The 20,071-nt window shown below is 54.9% G+C and overlaps 1 protein-coding gene across 8 annotated transcripts in view; it reads left to right on the forward strand.

Moving 5' to 3' along the window:
* Positions 1-20,071, forward strand: part of SNX29 (sorting nexin 29) — a 501,802-nt gene that overhangs the window by 82,973 nt on the left and 398,758 nt on the right. The window lies entirely within an intron of this gene.

The following is a 20,071-nucleotide window of genomic DNA, read 5'->3' on the forward strand; positions in this document are numbered from 1 at the left end:
TGTGTCACTTTTATTTTTTACATTTTGATAATCCTATTTCAGTATAATCTGTTTCCTTTGAAATCTTGTGTGTTTTATTTTCTGTATTTTAAAATCTTTTTCTGAGAAGAGGTCCGTGGGCTTCACCAGACTGCAGAACGGGTCCACGGGGTACAAAAAAGTTGACGCCTGCCCCCAGCTGCGAGGACCCTTCCTAGAAGTGCACACAGTATCCCACTGACTTGGCCAACATCAGTCCCGTGGCCTCCCCGACTGTAGGGAGGCAGTGTCCCCCTACCCCCACCATAGGGTTTTCGTTGCTTAGAGAGGCAGTGCTCCCCACCCCGTCATTAGGGTTTTCATTGCTTAGGGAGGAAGAGCGGGGTCTGGGAGACGGCCAGCACTGTCTGGGTCAGGGATCAAGGAGGAAATGAGGTTGGTCGGTGGAAATGACCAGTCTCCCTCTGTGCAGTGAAAGCGTGCAGTTCATTGTGGTGCTTCTCTGGCTTGAGTTATGCCGGGCAGATATTTGTCGATCTGTACATGTGGGGCACACGGGCTGGGAGAACACTGAAGTTGCTGGCTTTCAAATTTCAGTTATTTATTTACTGCTGTACTGGTATTTATCCTGTAATTTTTTTTTTTTTAATGGGTGCACTTAGGAAAAGTTGAGTGCCTTTATTTAAAAAGGGAACTTTCCATGATTGTAGTAAATGGAGAGTCACTCTTAGTTGACCTAAATAGCAGGTAACTGAAAACAAAGGCAGCAGAAAGGAGCCAATGCTCAGTCGGCCTGGATGTCTTTGCCTGTCCCAGCTTCTGTCTGAGACCCCCTCCCATTGTCAAAAGGAGGCGAGTCAGTGAGCAGCACAAGGAGGGTGTTGGGGATATCCTAGTGCTAAACTCCGATCTTTTTCCTGGAAGTAACCAGAAGGATTGAGAAGGGACAGAAGGCGTCTTGTCCGAGTCCCTGTGACTTCATGCCTCGTCTTTCTGCGTCTGCAGTGTTCTCTCTTTGTGTGGCTCCCACCTCACGTAGAGGGACGAGACTTCACTCTGGCCCTGAGGTGTGTCCCCTCCAAGGAGTTTCCGTTTGCTTTGCAGAGAACGGCGACCCTGACTGAGATCGCGCACCCGAGTACCACACTTCATAGGGGCCTTGCCGTGGGCGCTTTACTGGGGTGCGGGCATCTCCGTGCACCCCAGCAACTGTCCAGCACTGTGTTCCCCAGATGAAGTCCCTCCACCACCGCCAAGCTCGTGCCGCGCTGCCGGCTGGCCCGTGGGTCTCCCTCAGCCACTTTGTGCCGGAGCAGGTAGCTGGCCCTGCGTGCCCACCGGCAGTAAGGTCGTCCGTCCAGACACACTGCAGTTGCGCCGACGGCTGAGATTTAGGCTCTGTTTTCCTTGCTTTGACTCAGACGGTTTTCCGAAAATGTAAATCCGGTTATATGACTTGCGATCTTCGGCAAGTAGGGACTTACCCAGAGTTCGTGACTCGAGTCTCGGAGGAGATATGTCAGCACACCCTCATCTCGACCCTCGGTACTTTGTGGCGGTGAACGTGTGCTTCCTGGGGCGGGGGCGGGGGGTGGGGGCTCTGTTTGCTGAGGTGGCGGTGAATTTCAGCGAGCCTTCTGGACGCAGCCCTGCATTGCTCGTGTGTGTCAGGATCCTTAGAGAGGATGAGAGGTCAAGATCCTTAGAAATTTCGGATGGAAGGTGGGTTTGACTTGTGGCCCCCTCATCCTACCTCTGGCACCGTATCGTTGTAGAAAAACGAGAAGCGTGAGCCGGTCCGGGTGTCTAGGGTGTCAGCTGGGTGTCAGCTGGGGTGGCCCTAACAGAGCCCCACAGACTGGGCGGCCTGAAAACAAACTTCTGTCTTGCAGTTCTGGAGGCTGGGAGTCCAGGTGACCGTGACGGCTCCTGGCAGGGCTGCTGTCCTTGCCTTGCAGCTGGCCTTTTCTGTCTGCCTGTGCATCCCTGGTGTCTCCTCCTGTGCTGATAAAGACCCCTGTCCTGCTGAATTAGAGTCCCACCCTTAGGACCCCATTTCACCTTAATTACCTCCTTAAAGGCTCTACCTCCCAGTACAGTCCCACTGAAGGTTAGGGCTTCACATATGAATTCTGCCTGGCTGGGAGGGGGGGGGGCACCTGCAGTCCCGGGGAGTCCCGAGAATGGTGTCCTAGGAGCTGCCCACCTCCAGTTCAAGGATTGCATCCCAGCATGTGAAGCACATAGGATTCCACTCAGGGGAGATGCCTCCCTCTCTAAAACTGCGAAGAGCCTGGCTGGGGGGCCCCAGCTCTGCTCCGTGAAGCAGGGAGCGTTTCCCTCACATCCTGCCAAGCAGCTTCCCCGCTTCCTTTCCCGGTCGGTACAGGCGGCTGCCTTGGCGCTGTGACGAAACTGGAGTCCTGAATCCTCGGTGCTTGGGGATAACTCACAGGTCCCCTGCCAAGTGGCCTTCCCCTCGAGAGCTCTCTCTCTTCTCTCTCTCTCTCTCTCTCCCTCTCCTCTCTCTCTCCTCTCTCTCTCTGTCTCCTCTGTCTGTCTCTCCTCTCGAGAGATGTCTCTCGATGTGGCAGAGGGTTTTGTCCTTGGCTTTTTGGCTTGTCGGCTTGTCGGCTTGTCGGCTTGTTGTTATTAAGGGCCCAAGAGAGGATGCTGTGGCCAGGCCTACATTGCTGCCCTTTCTGCAGGCCCTTTGGCACTTAAGAGCACACAAGGCCTGTTGGGAAGAAATGGTTGTTTCGTGAAGTACTAGAGGCAGTCTGGAGCACCCCAAAACAGCCGCAGTTCTGCCCGGGCACTTCCATTTCCGCAGCTAAGTTTGTGTGTGTTTGTGTTTCTGGTGCGCGGGGGTGGGAACCGCGGCCCGCCTGTTGCTTTGGCGGGTGATGTGCTGTCCCAGCCAGGAGGCCACACTCTGAAACCAGGCCGCCCGGTTCCCCACGCTCCCCAGGGTGGACGGAACCTCTCGGGGTCTGTCATCCCAACCCAAGGATGCTGCCAACACCCGTCTTTTGCTGAGAAGAGTATTTGGGTCAGAGCTGAGAGTCGGTGAACAGCAGCTCTTACCAGTGAGCCTGTTTGTATTGTTTCCTTAACGTTATTCCCGAGGCCTTTCCCCCTTCATCTCCCGGGTCATCCTGCCGCACGACTGTAATATTCCGACAAACTGGATTGTTTGGGCAGGTATTTTTGTTGTTTGTTTTTGCACTGACTGTCTTCACTCAGTTAAAAAAATTTTTCTGTTAAAAAGTTTTTAATTTTTTTTTAATGTTTATTTATTTTTGAGAGAGAGAGCACAAGAGCGAGCACGAGCAGGGGAGGGACAGAGAGAGGAAGACGCAGAATCGGAAGCAGGCTCCAGGCTCTGAGCTGTCAGCACAGAGCCCGACGTGTGGGGCTCAAACCCACGAACCGTGAGATCATGACCTGAGCCGAAGTCGGTCGCTTAACCCAACTGAACCACCCAGGCTTCACTCATTTTAAGGAAAGAATGGGCAGCACCAGGCTTGTAGTAAATTATTTTTTTCTGCTTATGTGTTCCTTCCTGGTTAGTTCCTGGGCTGGGGCGTGAGCAGGCCACAGGTGAATCCTGTATTTATGGGCCTGTTACCAGTAGCCTTTTTATGTTCTCAGTTAACCGCATTGCCAGTAGGGTGACAGCTGGTGACAGCTGGTGACAGCTGCCGGGTTCTTGTCCGTTCACCAGCAGTACTTGCGAATAGTTTAATGCAATCTGCTACTTGAAGAGCTGGAAAAATGGGGCCTTGAGGCTGGGTGGCTGTGCATTCCCTGGAGGGGCAGCCCCTCTCCATGCTTTTGTATGACATTTGTAGCCCCCCGACCCCGCCTTTTGTTTCTATCCTTTTGTTGGGGACTCTGGTGCTCCCGTTGGCTCTTCTGCCTGATGTGGAGAGGAAATGTGTGTGTGTGGGGGCACAGGACACTGTTCGCTGCTCAGAGCGATGGCCGTGTGGCTCGGGGAGAAGGCCAAGAGGACAGGCCAACGGCCCCCACCTCCCCGTGCTAACCTTGGCTTGTATGTCAGTGAGCAAGGAGCCAAAAAGCCTGCCCCGAGGAGTTGCCAGCCAGAGGGGAAGACCCACAGTGGTGACGTTAACAGACACGTGAACTTGGCTGGCGAATCTCAAGCTCTGGAATGGGGACTGTTTCAGGGTGTATTATTAAGACAGGTTGGTATCGGGTGATGGCGCAGCTGAGGCCTTCAGGGTGAGGGGGACAGTGGGGCTCTGCTGGTGGGCGGTGATGCCGGAGGTATGGCTGGGTAGCGGGAAGTGGGGAGCCCTGAGCTGGAGGATGCTGGAGATGGCCCTCAGTCGGATTTTATGCCAAGAGCAGCGGGAAGCCGGTGCAGGGTGTTAAGCAGAGCGACGTGATGGCTCCCGCTTGCTCTTGCAAAGGGCAGGTTGGGAGGCTCGTCTGCTACCTAGGGCACCCTCAGTAGTACGCCCTCCAGGCCTCCAGTCCTCCCCGTAAGTCCCCGCTGGCCCTTCCTTGCTTGGTGGTTCGTGAAGGCCTCCCCTGTGCCTCTCAGGCTGGGACTCCTGAGTTGGCGTGCGTGCCCCCACTCTCTCAAGCTGCCAGCAATCCACAGTCGGTGCCCTGAGCGCTGTGCATGGACACCCACAATACAGCAAGGTGCTAGGTGCTGCGGAGAGCTGGGGGGAGGGTGCGCAGCCTGGGGTCTGGCCCTCCCTCCAGTGCTTCCTGACTAGGCGTCCCTTTCTCTTGCTTTTTTTCTCCCCCTCAGACTCTCTGGGCCCCGTTTCCTCATGTGTAAAATGAAGACACTTACACTGGCTTCTCAGGGCCGTTCTGAGGGTTAAATGCACTGACCTAGCACGGCAGGAAACCCGAGTGCTGCATCAGGCATTACACGGGATGGGCACCCCTCCGAGTGCTTGTAAGCCCCACATGTGGTGAGCCTTGCCGTTCTGGGTTCCCGAGTCTGCTCATCGCCCAGCAAGGCCTGGGGACCAGGTCGAGACTGAGGACAGTGAGAGAATAGCCGTGAGTGTCCAGCATCATGTCATGATGTTTGGGTGGCATCTCTGGAGGAGTGCCAGTTCTTTCTGGAATTATTTCCGGAGACCTCTGTGGGGGTCAGTTTGGAACCCATTCAGTAGCCCCAGGGGTCAAGCTCTGAACCCTAGTTGGAGCCCAAACCCCTAGGGTTGTGAGCCTGGTCCTTGCCAGTTCCCTCCTGGTTCTTTCTAGGTGACCTCTGCCAGCCTGGCTTCAGACGGCACACCCCACCCACGGGTTCAGACCGGTCTCTGGGGCAATTCCAGTCTCCTTCGAGGAGTGCCCAGAAGAGGTTCATAGTATGCTGTCTCCTCGCTTGTTTCGCCTCCTGTGACCCAGGCTTTATTTACGCTGTTGCCCAATTGTCACAGCATCCCTGCAGGCGGGCGTCTGGGCCTCGGTTCGTAGTTGAGGAAACAGGCCGAGAGGCGTCGCGGGAGGCCTGAGTGCCAGGATGCGGTGGGACCGGCCTTTCCTCTCTCCCTCCTCGCTGTTCCTGGAAGCCCAGGGCTTCTGGAGTGCTCCGCCCTCAGAGGAAAGCATTCGGGTCTGCCGAGATGTCCCCCCTTGAAGAGGCTTCCCTCCCGAGCACTCGTCTGGAAGAGCTTTTCCTGCACCACCCGTGGTATTTTCACGTCTGCAGATTCCAGGTTTTCAAAGCCTTCCTGACCTGAAACCTGAATATGCTTTTCCTTGGATTTGCGTGTCCCCACGGGGATGTGAGCTCCTTGAAGCCGGGCGCTTTGCCTGCTCGCTTAGGGCCTGCATCCCAGGGCCTGTAATCCTGCCTGACATGTCGTTGTGGCTCAGGAGACCTTCGTGGAGTGGATGAAGGAACGGAATGGTGTTTATTCGAGTTCTGACAAACCTGGAGACTTTGGAAAGGGTTCTGCTGGAATGACCCGAAAGCCAGTTCCCCCGTCACCCCTCCGTCTCTAGCTCGGTCACGCAGCACGAGCCCGGGACTGTGAGTTACACGTGGGGGTGAGCGGTACCCCCCGCCCCCGTCAGGGAGGAGGCAGCTGGTGGTGGTAGAGGGAGCACTGGCTTGAGAGTCAGGAAGCCTTGGCTCTGACACTGCCTCTGATAGTAGTGGGTCCCTCGATGTCCCTGTGCCTCAGTTTCCCCAGCTTTGACTCGGAGGAGACTGCGCTCAAGGATTCCTTATGCTTCTCACCATCTATTCTGGGAAGGGAGTCGTGATCCCTGTGTTCTGTGCAGCCGTGAAAGCCAGGTTGTTGAAGTCTGGATGTTTCTAGTGTCTTGTCTTGTTGGGCTTGTTGGTCTGCGGTCAAAGCCAGACCTTGTCATTTTCCCCATGCTGACTGGCTCCCTTGCAAATGTGCTGACCGTGGAGCTGACTTTGCATGACCTTTGGTTGGTACACTCGTAAGCACAAGCACACTGACGTTGACATCTGGCCCGTAGCTTTTCCTCCTCTAGGCCAGGTGCTGGCCGATGTAGGAGGCATGGCCATTTGGAAAGAGGCAGGATGGTATGTGTGTGAGTGCCTGGATGCCTGCGGACTGCTTTGAAAAGACACTGCCTTACAGAGTTGGTACAAGGTGAATTAACCTTCGTGAGAGGCAAATATCACCTTCAGGTTTTAATTCTGAGTGGCCAGCAGCCCCTTTTACATGGTCACTGCCAAGTTTCTATCACCAGTGCTGCTGGAAGATGAGATATATAAATCCGTTCTGTACTTTACGCGTCTTTTATTTTTATAGTGTTCTGGCATGGGTGGTCGCAGATGAATTGAGTTGAGAAGGCAGCCTTTTGGGGTGGGAAGAACACTGGGGTCAAGCTGACCACAGTGCTGCTGTTGAAGAGCTGTGTGACCTTGGGCAAATGCTTTACCTTCTCTGAACTCGGTTTCCCCGTCCCCGAAACGAAGTGAAATACCACCTGCTTACAGGATTCTGAACGAGCTGTGTGAAATGTGTAGCACACAGCTTCGAGTATATTATGTGTGGTGTTTTACTGGAAGCCCGGGGATAGTTTCACAGACTGCAGAAGCCCTTGCCACCGTGTGCAAAACTGTGTTAGGGAGTTTGTGCGCATACATGGATTTTTCCTGGGGAGAATTTCTTTGCTTTCGTTATTCTGCTTCAGAGGGCTCCAGACCTTGGAAGAATGTAAGAAACACGTGGGTGCTCAGTATGTGGCGATTACACACGGTATCTGCAGCAGCCCTAGTGGGTATGGTGGTGTTACCCTTGCTGTCGCAGTTCTGCTCTGATGTTACTACCGGTAGGCTCGCTGTGTTCTTACCCACATCCCTGCCCCAAGTAGCAGTGGGAACTTGCGCAAGGTATCTAGCCTGTCTGTGCCTCCGTATTCTCATCTGTAAAATGGGGCTATTAGAAGTACTTGTTGAATAGGGTTGTGAGGATTAAATCAATACATACATGGAAACTACTGAAGATATTTTATGTAAATTACATCTTGGTAGGAAAAAATGGAAGAAACATGTTTGGGAGAGCGCCTGGCGTATTAAGTGTTCGGTAACTGGTAGCTCTGTTATTAACATCCTCAAAGGGTACATTTCTGGCTAATCATCCTGAAGGCAGGATCTGGGCCTTCTTGTTGAGCTGCACAGGGAGAGGCCTGACTTCCTGGTTTACTGAAATCCTCCCTGCTGCACAGGCCCCTAAAGTTCCCTTTATGCGGCTTTTGCTCCTGAGTCTTCCCTCCTAGTTAAGAGGAGAAGAATGTGGTCGGTCTGAGAGGCTGGGGGCCTTGAGAAAGGAAGTGATTGGAAGGACAGTGGTTCTCATTTGGGGGTGCTTTCATCCCCAGAGGACCTTGGGCAACACCTGGAGACGTTTTTGGGTGTCACACTGGGGTGGGGATGCTGTCAGCTTCCTCCTGTGCACGGGACGGCCCCCCAGCAGAGAATGGTCCAGCTCTGGAGACAGCAGTGCCCAGGGCCTGAAACCCTAAGGCCGGAGAGGGAGGCAGTGGGGCTGTTTTCCGGGATGTGTGTTTTGTTGTAAACCTTTTCCTTTTTTTTTTTTTTTTTTTTTCACCACGTGCCTCCTGCATGGCCCAGGGACTAAAACTTAGGAGATAAATGGATTCCAAACGAACCCAAATGAAATGATCGTTCTCAGAGAGCATTTGTTCTTGGGCGTGACCTTGGGAGCCGTTGAGTTCCATCAGTGCAATGAGGATGATTTAGGGGGGGGCTGTAGATGCATAAGAATAAACACCTGTAGACTGGAATAAATGATAGCTGGATCTGATCGCTGTAGAGACATGCACATTCAGAACGTGCAGCTCCTTGGGGCTCCGCTTGTTCACAATTCCTTCAGTTGGTCCTTGTTGGTATTCATGCCTTAAATTCCTTCACTTCCCCTGTAAAAATGAGTTTCTACTCCTGAATTAATTTCTTTGTTTGACCGTATGATTATTTGGAAACGGGAAGTTGAAGTGGCTCAGCCTTGATTCCCGCTGATTGCAGGAAGGGCAGCCCTGCGGCCACCAGGGGGCACTCTGGCCCTTTCTCTGCTTTGCTCAAGACCGCTTCCCTTCTGCAGCTCTGGGGTGTTGCTGTCTCAATTTTGGGTGCCCCGTGCTTGTGCCCTATTTTAACTGTGAGGTGGGGGTGGTGATGGCAGTGGGAGCAGGGGTCTTTTCTAGTCGACAAACATCAGGCACGCGCAGAGCGTTGTATTTGCTGTTAGCGTGACTACAGTTGTACGTTGCTGGCGGCTTTCTGAGGAGGGGTAGGTGTCTGGCCCTGTTTTGAAAAGGCATCATACAGCTAATTAGAAAACAGTTCTCCTCTGTCACTGCTTGTCACGAGGTATAATTCATTATCGGTGGAGTGTTACTCGGCATTGGAATCCTAACTGTTGCCTCCTTTTTCCTTTTTTTGGGGGGTGGGGAGTGATTGACAGGTCGTAGAGAGAGGTAAGCCCAGATAATCTACTCGATTGTTTCCTTTTGATGGCTCCTCACTTTTGAGAATGAGCCGGGGCAGAGGGTGAGAAACACCTCCTTGGTTGTCAATAGGCCTTGTTGAGCGGGTCCTCTTCTGTCCCGCTCTTACTGGAAGGGGTTCTCAGTGCTAGCGAGGAGGTCTGGCTCATCGCCTGGCAACACAATTCCACACATTCTGCAGCTTGAAGAGTGCTTTGTAGCAATTCAGAGGGGGCGGCGAGGCCCGACAGCCGGCCCATTGCTTGGCTGAGCGTTTGATGATTCGGTTTCAGGCGGGGAGGGCGGGCCAACAGGCCATTGCCCTGGTTGCACTCTGAGCCCCTCGCCCACTCCCTTAAGCACAAGGAGTGCATCTGGTTGGTACAGCCAACACACATTGGGAAAGTTTCTTTAAAGGGGAAACTTCCCCCTGAATGTTATCTACTAGACCTTCAGTTGTTGTCTTGGTACTTAGAATGTTCCAGATGGAATTTAGACATGCTTCACTTCTTTATTGATGTGTTCATGTAGTCCACAACGCTTACTGAGCATCTCTCACATGCTGGGCCCTGCTGTAGGTGCTGGGGAGTCAAAGGTAAAGGAGGTTCAGCTCTGCCACTCAGAAGCACTGTGCCTCAGTTTCCCCATCATTAAAATGCAGCATCCTCTGTCGTGGTGAGGACTAAGTTAATCTAAAGTGCTTATGCCAGTGCGCTCAGCATCTGTGAGTTCTTGCTACATGGACCCGGCCCACAAGAAGTTCAGGGTCTCTTGGAAGCAGCCATGGTGAGAAAGCCCAGAAATAAACAAAGAAGGGTTGCACGGGGCAAGGAAGGCAGTTGGGTCACGCGGGGTGATGTATTCCTTGTTGCCTATGGGCACCAAGTGACTGGCACAGTGACCTTCCCTCACCCCCACCTTGAATGCCCCCCCCCCCCCCCCAGAACCGGAGAGGCCTCCGGCCCCACGTGGGGTGCCGCCTGGAACTGACCTGCATGGCTGTTTCCCTGTTGCTGCTTTGAGATGGAGGCTGCTGTCCAGGCCGACAGGGGGGAAGGGCTCAGCGGTGGGTGTAGGGGGTTGGGGGGCACTCCAGGGAGAGGGCAGCCGTGTGCAAAGGCTCCTGAGGGAGGAGTCCACCCAGCCCCGCACCCCTGGGGTCTGGAGGGGCTCTTCCTGCTGCCAGGCCCTCGGTCCCCTGCCACGTGCACTCACCCTTCGCAACACCCCCGTAAGGGTGGAGCCGCTGTCACCCCATCTTACAGAGAGGGGAAGGGACTTGGCTGGAGCTGGCCTGTCCCCCGGAGTACTGCCAGGAGTCTCTCTTCCAGGGTGACCTCTTGCTTTAGGCTGGGGTCGCTCCCCCGTGAAGCTCTCCCTTGACCCTCATCACCGCGGCTGCCGTGAACTACTGTCACCTCCCCAGGTCTCAGCATCATGTCTGTGCTCGTGGTTCTTTTGAGCCAAACATGATTTACCCCCTTTTGGGATTTCAGGCTTCTAGTCTCAGATCTGTTGTGTTCCTGCGGGCTCCCTTAGCAACGCACACTCCTGATTTGCTTACGGACAGGGGTGCTCAGGGGTGGGTGTTGATCGCCCCTCAGCCAGGAATACTGTTTGGTCTTGAGCTCTCCAGTGGGCTCTCAGCCTGGTGGGCAGCAGCTTAGGTAATGTAACTGTTTGTTGCACTTCCGAGCTGATCCAGAGCCGGCTTCCTGCTCAGGGGGTGAGGCACCAGTTAGACTTGTTTGAAATGCCAGCTTTGCTGGAAATGCGCCACCAGATGAGCCGGGGCAGCTCAGCGTGTGGTCACATCACAGGGGCAGTTACCAGGTGTGACTTTGGCGGGGGAGGTGGCCTGCTGGGGCGGGCATCCCGTGGAAGTGGTGGGTCCCCGGAGCAGTGAGGCTGGAGAATGCCCCAGGCTCCAGCGGGGGTTCCAGTCCTAAAAGGTGGGAGTCCCCCCCCCATCCCCCCGTGAGACAGCCTGATCGATAATGGGAGGGGGGTAATGGGAGGCGTGCCAGGGGTTCTGGCACAATTCTTCCTTTCCCTCCATCTCTTTCCTCTCTGCGGGATCTTCAATATTACCTTTTTAAGTTTTATTTATTTATTTTGAAGGGGGGGGCGGAGAGAGAGAGACAGACAGGGAGAAAACATGCACAAATAGGAGAGGGACAGACAGAGTGGGAGAGAGAGAATTCCAAGCAGGCTTTACATGGTCAGTGCAGAGCCCGATGTGGGGCTTGAACTCAGGAACCCCGAGATCATGACCTGAGCCGACATCTGGAGTCAGCCGCTTAACCCAGTGAACCACCCGGGCGCCTCAAGGGCAACCATGAAAGTTTGTTATTTGTGTGTGAATACATTTGCACGGAAGAAACTGAAGATACTAACAGGTCGCAGTAAGGGTTTGCCTTCCCCCTCTTCCCAGCCTCCCCCCCGAATCTAACCTCTGTGGAGGCAGCATCTGGAAGAGTGCAGCTGCCGGCCTGCAGGGACAGGGCTGGCCCTCGCCTTTGACCCTCGCCCTGGGACAGGGTGTCAGCTTTCTTCTGAGCACACCCAGCTGCCTCAGGCGTCTGCACCCACTCAGCTTCCCGGTGCCCATGACGCCGTCCCTCTGGTCCTTCTGCTGGGAGCACTGCCCACCGCCTCTGCCTCCCAGCTGGTGGCCTGGAGAGCGCTGGCTCATTTTTAAGACTCAGTTTCGGTGTCACCTCTTCTAGACGCCGAGACATCACAAATGGCCGCCTCGTTATCAGTAAAGCTGCCTGGAAAACAGCTGTAAGCTGGGAGCATGCAGGCTTGCCAAAATGTCAACCCTGCGTTCACTGCTCAGGTGGAGACCCCGCTGGGGTCGGTCCTGAGCGTCCCCCACGGGTGGGTGGGTGTGTGGGAGGGTCCCTCCCTAGGGAGAGAAGAAAACAACAAAACGCCAAGGCAACCTGGTCATAACACATACGGGACAACATCCCTCGCGACCTTGTAACCTGAGACCCCTTAATCAGACTACGTGTTTGTATGTTACCACATACGGGAGGCGAAGAAGTAAAAAAATATACAAAAAACTACGCCACGTGGTCTTTGGGGCTCAGCTCTTTGGACACGAACCCAACTGAGCGGTGCTGGCAGGAGTAGCTGTCAGGACTCTGTGCGAGAATCCTACATGTGAGCCCCAAGAGAGGGAACCTGCGAGGGCTGAGCATGTGCCGCCCCTCCTCGCAGGCTCCTGAGCGGGACACGTCACCCGTGCCTCCCTCCCTCCGGGGAGCAGGGAGTGAGGGGCAGAGAGAGCGGGGCAGGAAGGTGGGGACATCTGTCCCGCATGGAGGTGGACAGTGGGAGGCGTGGTGGCACCTCTCCAACACAGAGCACCTCACTTGAGAAGGCACTTAGATTTCAGGCTGTTTTTAGGTCTGTGGTTTGGGTGGGTGACTTTCCCCAGGCTCCGTTTTCTCTTCTGCAAAACGGGATCCATGATCTCTCCCTCACAGATTTGCTGGCAGCGTCCTACAAACTAGAGCTTGTCGAGTACCTGAATCTGCTGGGTGCAGGCCGAGTGTGAGGTCCAGGACCCCTTTCACTGGTGTCCGGGTTTCGGTTCGCTGTGCCACCCTTTTCCCCTGATCCTTCCCGAAAGGCCCACCTCCCCTTGTCCCTGAAGCACGGAGATGGGAAGGGCAGCTACCGAATGGGGTTCCCGCTTACGTCTAGAGGGGAAGTTAGGTTCCACTCCTGGGACATCAGGTGACAGGTCATAGTCAATATCTAGTGACGCTTGCCCTAGTGCCCCCTGTGGCCGCAGCACACGTGCTGGGTGTTTGTGGGAGGCTTAGATGAGATGGGAGGGAGAACTCGGCCAGGGCCCAGGTGGGTTTTGACCTCTCCCCTCCCCATACACACACATTCTCCCGAGTTTCCGATGGGTTTAGCCAAGAAGTCAGAGCTTAGGGGAAATCAGGAGGTGGCAGGGCACAGGAGACACAGCCTCTCTAGGGTGGTGGTTCCCTTGCCTGGGCTCCTTCTACGGGATTCTGCCGGTCTTGGCTCCTGCTGCCGGTGGACTCCTGGCTTTGAGAAGGGAGCCCGCTTCGGCCATCACTGGCCGCCTGTTCTCAGACGTCCACCGCTGTTGGCGAGAATCGCACGGGTGCCCTGTGCGCATCTGGTGCGGGCAATGCGTACCAGTGGGGCTTCTCTGGGGGACAAAGCGGAGCGCCCAGGGGTGCCTGTGCCTCCCGGAGGCGGCACGTCCTGCCCTGCCGTCCACCTCTCTGGGACCTCGGGCCCTTGCACCGGCCTGGTTCTGAAAGGGGCTGGGAGCAGGGGACCCTGGACGCAAACCGGTTCCTCCGGAGTGCTAGGGACAGTGAAGGCCGGGCCGCAGGGACTCCGCGTGAACACGTGCGTGTGAGCACGTGTGTGCTCAGTGTGTCCTCGGTGCCAGGCTCCACTCTAAGTGTGTTCCGTTTGTCCCCCTCCTCTGCCCTTCCCATCAGCCTCACGGGGCAGGTGTTGTCCTGCCCGTCTTACTGACAGCCAGAGGCTGAGTCTCGGAGATGAGGGGGCGTGCCTCACCTCACACAGGCGCTGAGTGCTTGTCGGGAGCGCCTGGGTTCCCCCGCCTGTGCCCTGCCGCCTCCGGCCGTGTGCATCCACTCGGGCGTTCATTCAGCAAGTACCGAGAACCCGCCGTGGGCAGAGGTTCCCACAGCGCCGGCACTGCTGACCTTTGGGTCGGGTCATCCCGTGCTGTGGGGGCCTCCCTGTGCACTGTAGGATGCTGACCAGCGTCCCTGGCCTCTCCCCCTCGATGCCGTAGCACCTCCACTCCAGTTGTGACAGTCAGAGATGTCTCCGGACATGGCCAGGTGCCCTGTGGGGTGGGCAGCCCGCCCCCTCTCAGGTGAAAACCACTGCTCTAGGGGGGAAAGCAGGAAACACGGAGCTTACCTTTTATTGGAGAGTTTCGGAGACCACAAACGTAAATAAGTCTATCAGGGGATGCTCTGTCCTCTGAAGCAAAATGAAGCAGAACAGGAGAACAGATGGAGGCTGACTGGAGGGGCTGCCGTGGCCTCCTGTCTGTGAAGGCCCTTCTGATGAGGGGCCTTTTTTTTTTTTTAACACATTTATTTTTGAGAGACAAAGCACAAGTGGGGGAGGGGCAGAGAGAGAGGGAGACACAGAATCCGAGGCAGGCTCCAGGCTCGGAGCTGTCAGCACAGGGCCCCACCTCAGGAACCGTGAGATCATGACCTGCTCAAAGTCGGATGCTGAACCCACTGAGTCACCCAGGCGTCCCGGGTGAGGGACCTTTTGTGCAGAGGCCTGATGCAGTGAGAAAGGGAGCCGTGAGTATATTAGAGGAAGACTGTTCCTAGCAGAGGGATAGCCAGTGCTAAGGCCCTGGGGTGGGAGAGTGCCGAGTGGGGCATAGGCAGATGGGGCCAGGGGCAGGGGGAGAGGAGGGCAGAGAGGGTGGGCATGGCTTCAGCTGTCTGTATGGGATGGGACACCCACTGGGGCTCTGGAGCAGGGGAGAGACACAGACCTGTGTTTAGGAGGATCACTCTAGCCCCTGGGTGGAGAGTCGACGATGGACTGACTGGGGGGCAAAGGAGAGACGCTGGCAGATGATGGTCGGGGTCGAGGCAGCAGACCCAGACACCGGAGGCGACTCTTGGGCTCTCTGCTTAAGAGGATGATCTCTAGGCGCCGGGGTGGCTCAGTCACTTAAGCGTCCTGAGGGTCACGATCTCCCTGTCCGTGCATTCGAGCCCCGCGTCGGGCTCTGTGCTGACAGCTCGGAGCCTGGAGCCTGCTTCAGATCCTGTGTCTCCTCCTCTCACGCTCTGTCCCTCTCTGTCTCAAAAATAAACACTAAAAAAAAAAAAAGAGAAAGGATGCCCTGTGGGCTCTTTTGAGATTCAGATGATCATTGTGATCCCTGCCCCAGTTTGAAAGCCCCGGCCAGCCCCGGCTAGTCCTGTCCCTTCCAGAGCTGAGAGTGTGCCTCTTGATCTTTGAGCTGTTCCTTCTGCAGTTCAGTCCTCTTCTTTGACCCCATTTCTTGAACCAGCACTTTTTATTTTTTATTTATTTAAAAAAAATTTTTTTTTTCAACGTTTATTTATTTTTGGGACAGAGAGAGACAGAGCATGAACAGGGGAGGGGCAGAGAGAGAGGGAGACACAGAATCGGAAACAGGCTCCAGGCTCTGAGCCATCAGCCCAGAGCCCGACGCGGGGCTCGAACTCACGGACCGTGAGATCGTGACCTGGCTGAAGTCGGACGCTTAACCGACTGCGCCACCCAGACGCCCCAGTGCTTTTTAAAAAAAGGTCAGTTAGCTTCCTGCTAGGAAGGGCAGGCACTGTGTTTCCTGATCTGAGGTCCCTGATGGGCTGAAGGAAGCAGCTTCTTCTGTGCTTAAGGCTACCGTTTTTTGTTTTTTTTTTTTTGCCTCATTCAAATCCAGTTGCCCTCAGATAGCTTTTTTCTTCTTCTTTTTTTAAAGTTAATTTGTTTTCAGGGGCATGCACGTCGGGGAAGGGCAGAGAAAGAGGGAGAATCCAAGCAAGTTTCACGTCATCAGCTCAGGGGCCGACACGGGGCTTGAACTCACGAACCCGTGAGATCCTGCGCTGAGCCCCAGTCAGGAGTCGGATGTTTAACCCACGCAGCCGCTCAGGCATCCCACCCCCAGTCCCCCCCCCCCCCCTCCCCCCCCAAGATAGCTTTCTGCCTCAAGTTGCCTTCCGGGCCTTCAGCTGCCCTCGAGTTACGTTCCTCTCTCCAACAACTGCGTTTTATTGATCCCCTAATTAATTTTAATCACTTTATATTGGTAACCTTGGTCACAGCTGCCCTTGATAATAATGAAAAAGTAAAGTGTCTCTGAACGTGTCCTTGTTTTCATTTATCATTCCTCCGTGGCATTCTTGTAATCGTTAATTTATTCGTTTATCCCTAGGGGCCTGTGTGATTAGGGCCCTTCTGAAATTCACTGATAAAAAGATGCACTATGCTCGAAAAAAACCAATCACCTCTCCTCACTTCAGTTTCCTGGAATTGAAACCACGTCTGAGGCTTTTTTAATGAGGATGAGGCAGCAAAAAATCAGAATTGGTTTTCTCGAACTGTGGCCACGACTTGGTCTCAGGCCATCTGACGGTTATGTGCCTTATTTGAAAAATCAAGGCACAGTTCGATGCTTATGGGCACTTGGATGCCGGAAGAATCTCTTCAAGGGAAACCAAATGCAGATTCCCCCTTGCTAGAGTTGTCTTGGGCCAGTTCTTTCTAAAAAGTTCTTGTCACCTACATTTGCCTGGTGGTGTGGCTTCATCCAGAATTGTTCCAGGGTTAGCTTTGGGTTGAGGCCATCATGTGGTGAGCTATAATAGAAGTGTTCTTTATAGCACACGAAATAGTTGAGGCACTGATCCCAGGAATACTGGAAATCTGCATTTTTCTGTGCCTGCCTTTGTTAAAATTAGTTGCTGACCCTTGTCCTTATTGCTGTATATTGTATTCAGAGCATTCTCTGCCTTCCATAGATGGGTCCAAAAGAAAAAACCTCCTGGGGAAAGGAACTGGAAAGAGACCGTGGTTTCTGCTACACGAGGATGTCTGCCCGGAATGTGGGCGTGGTCCAATTACGCAGGTGGGAGGAGTTGGCTCTGAACTCAGGCCCACTTGCGCCGATCAATGTTTTTTTTTTTAAATGTTTTTATTTATTTTTGAAGGGGGGAGAGACAGAGAGGGAGAGAGAGAGAGAGCGAGAGAGAGCGCGCGCGCATGAGCTGGGGAGGGGCAGAGAGAGGGAGACACAGAATCTGAAACGGGCTCCGGGTTCTGAGCTGTCAGCACAGAGCCCCACACAGGGCTCGAACTCACGGACTGTGAGATCACGACCTGAGCTGAAGTCGGACGCTCAACCGACTGAGCCACCCAGGCGCCCCCGATCAATGCTTCTTTTTGCCTGTTGCCTGGCCGATCACTGCAGGAGGGAGGTTGAGGTTTGCTTTGAGAGTTTCTAGGAAGTCAGCCTATCTCCCCAGAGTGTTGGGACAACGCATTGGGCAGGTGTTCACAGGTAAGGCCACAGTTAACTCAAATACAAAGCCAGGCTGCTCTAAGAATTTGATTTGAAAAGAGCACTTTTTGGGGAAAAAAAAATCCACCAACATATCTTTAATGAAACTCGACCCTTTAGTCTACATTAGAATTTTTTCTTTCCCGAGTAGGATGGATAACTTAGAGCAGATTCATTTTTCTCCAGGTAACACGTGAGCCGTGGAAAACTCAAACTGGTGCCAGGGGCTGTCTGTCTGGGGATTCCTGTCCTTCCTCCCTCTCTTTCCAGAAGCCCTCAGATGCACCAGTGTGGTCCTGTCACACAGATGAGTCACAGTCCCTGAAGTGGAGAGCGTACTGTGGAGAGGAGAGTTTTACCGAGTTCTCTTTGTGCAGCTATGAAGTTCAGGTGATTGAGTTGAGGAGTTGGGGCCCAGGGACCCCAACCGTATTTAACAGAGCTCCACAGTGGGCGTGCTGCCTGGCCTAGCGTGGGAGGAGGTGAAGAGTGAGAAGAGTGATTGCTTTGCGGAGGCGGCCCTCCACTATCCATCCTCACTAAGATGGCTCCTCTGGAGAGACAGGGCCTACGTCTCCCATCTGAATCTCGTTGGGGAGGAGGGAGAGACGCGGAAGCATGATTGTCACAGCTTAATCTGCACTGCTTTCACCAGGGCCCCGAGGAGTTTGGCTTCTGTAAATTTCCTTTGCTCATCCCCAGCTTGCGTGGGCTGTGGGATGCCACTGAAAAGCCACCTTGCTAGTGCGTTGGTGGCCCTGTCGAGAAATGCATATGGTAGCACACGAGGCAGGAAGTCACTCCGGCTCCTGTCACAAAGACCCGCGGTAGAGCTGGTTTAACGAGATGGAGCTTCACCCCTCCCCACGTCACAGTCTGGGACCTGGATCCCCCTGTAGGTGGCTGCTCCGTTGTTTCTCATGCGTTGCCCTGGTCCACATGCCCTGGTCCACATGCCCATCACATTTACGTTTCTGCCAGAGAGGTGGCAGGGCCCCTCAGGTCCAGCACGGGTTCCCACTCACCCCTCTCTTCTCTCATTTGCCTGCGTGTCTCCAGCACCTTTACTGTGTCTGGCACCTGGTGAGTGGTTGGCCCAGTGAGCACAGCCAAATCAATCAGTGGGTGTCGACGTGCCGACTGCTCACCGGGTGCCAGGCCTCTGCTTGACCTTGACCGTCACCCTTGCGCATCTGCACCCTGACGTTGCAGGCATGTGTTCTTTTGTCACCTATCTTACAAGTGAACGATCCACGGTCCGTAGAGATGAAAGAACTTGTTTGCAGTGATAGCATTTCTTACCGAGAACCTATGGAGACTTCTGCCGTGGGTATTTTTTTAGGGCCAAGAATTGATTGACAGCCCTGGAATGAGGTGTAGAACTGTGTTAGAAATTGCTAGAAAAAGACAGGAAAAAAGGGGAATGTTGGGATAAATCATAGAGATTGTCCTGTTGATATATCAATTGCCGTTTGCTTTCCCCAAGAGGATAATCACAACATTCTAGCCGAGGTGGTAGGCGGGCTTGGCATCGGAAGGCCAGGATCTTCTTGGACCATCCGTAGGATGCGAGAAGCCCTCTCTGTGGCAGGAAAACTCGACTTTTCCTAACCTTGCCTAACACCCCTTGAGAAGCACTGATGGAAATGAGGAAGGGGTCCGCGTGAGGCTCGCGGAGAATGCCACCTGGCTCTTGGGGCTGGGATGCCAGTGCTGATGCCCTCTTCAAGGGACATGCCATGACAAGCCACAGGGACACTTGGTTAGTGGCTTCCAAAAGAAGAGAGGACTGGGCCGGACCTGCCCACTGGTGGCCTCACAGGCCCTGGTGTCTAGAGCCCACGCGCAGCCGTCAGCTGTCCCGCCAGCTGCCTCTGTAGGGTCTGTGGCTTCAGCCCCATTAAGACAGGCTGGCGGCCCCGGAGGCAGACGATTAATACGAGCTGGTGGTTCCTCTAGGGGCCCAGGGACTCCTAGAAAGACCACCACACTCTCATCCTCCTTAGGAGACGGCCCCTTCCCTGGCAGATGGGCACATCCGCCCCTCCTGCCCTGGCTCCCTGCCCCCCCTCAGAACCCAGCAGGAGCTTTTTTCTGCACTTGGGGCCACATCCACATTCCTGCCGCTACACAACCCTGCCTTTTTCTCCCGTAGGCCGTGCCTGTCACTCTCCCCCCACACTGACCTTCAGGCAGCTCCTTGGATGTGCAGAGTTCATTCTTGCCTGGGGGCCTTGAATCCGGCCCTTCCTTCTGCCTGGATGCCCCCCCCCCCCCCCCACTATCACCTTTCAGTTATCACCTTGTTTCCCTCAGGCTCGCCTGCCTGCTCCCCCACGGAATTCTCTCCTTCCTGATCTTTCCCTTCCCAGCCTCTCTGTGGTGATTTTCTTCTGTGCCTGTGTAGTATTGTCTCCCCGCAGGCTCTGAGGGGGACCCCGCCCCCACCTCCCCCCCTCGACTGGCGCCATGGATGGCACATAGCAGGGGCTTGGCAATGACTGGCGAATGAATGAATGAATGTTCCCGGGAGGGGCCGGTGCTCACCAGCCTGGTGGTGTCGTGGCCGCCCAGGGAGGACAGCAGTGAGAGTTTGGAGCTGCCTGATCCTCAAGGAGCTGCCCTTTTTGGAGCAGGTGGTTGTGAGCTTGTCTTTGGAGGAGGGGCAGGGCCAGGGGGTGGAGGCCAGCGTGTCCCTCCCGAGGCCGTGAACATAGTGGTGTCTTTTGCCCGGCTCCCCTCCCCTCCGTGGTTTTAGGAACCGTTGCCTCGTGCTTGGCAGAAGCCTGGATTTGGGCTCCGGGTGCAGCTCAGTTCTGTGTGGTGCTCGCCCTGCGACCTTGGGCCGACCCCAGGGTCCAGGTGGGTGCGTCGGGGCAGCCTCACCCGACCAGGGTGCTGCGCTGTTGGGGTCAGTGGGTGTGCCTCCCCGTGCCCTCGTGCCTGCGGGCTGTTCACAGCACCTGGTCCCCTCCTTGCGTGTTCTCAAGCCGGGAGGAC

The sequence above is a fragment of the Lynx canadensis genome, chromosome E3 (assembly GCF_007474595.2).
Source record: "Lynx canadensis isolate LIC74 chromosome E3, mLynCan4.pri.v2, whole genome shotgun sequence".
In the NCBI taxonomy this organism is placed as follows: Eukaryota; Metazoa; Chordata; class Mammalia; order Carnivora; family Felidae; genus Lynx; species Lynx canadensis.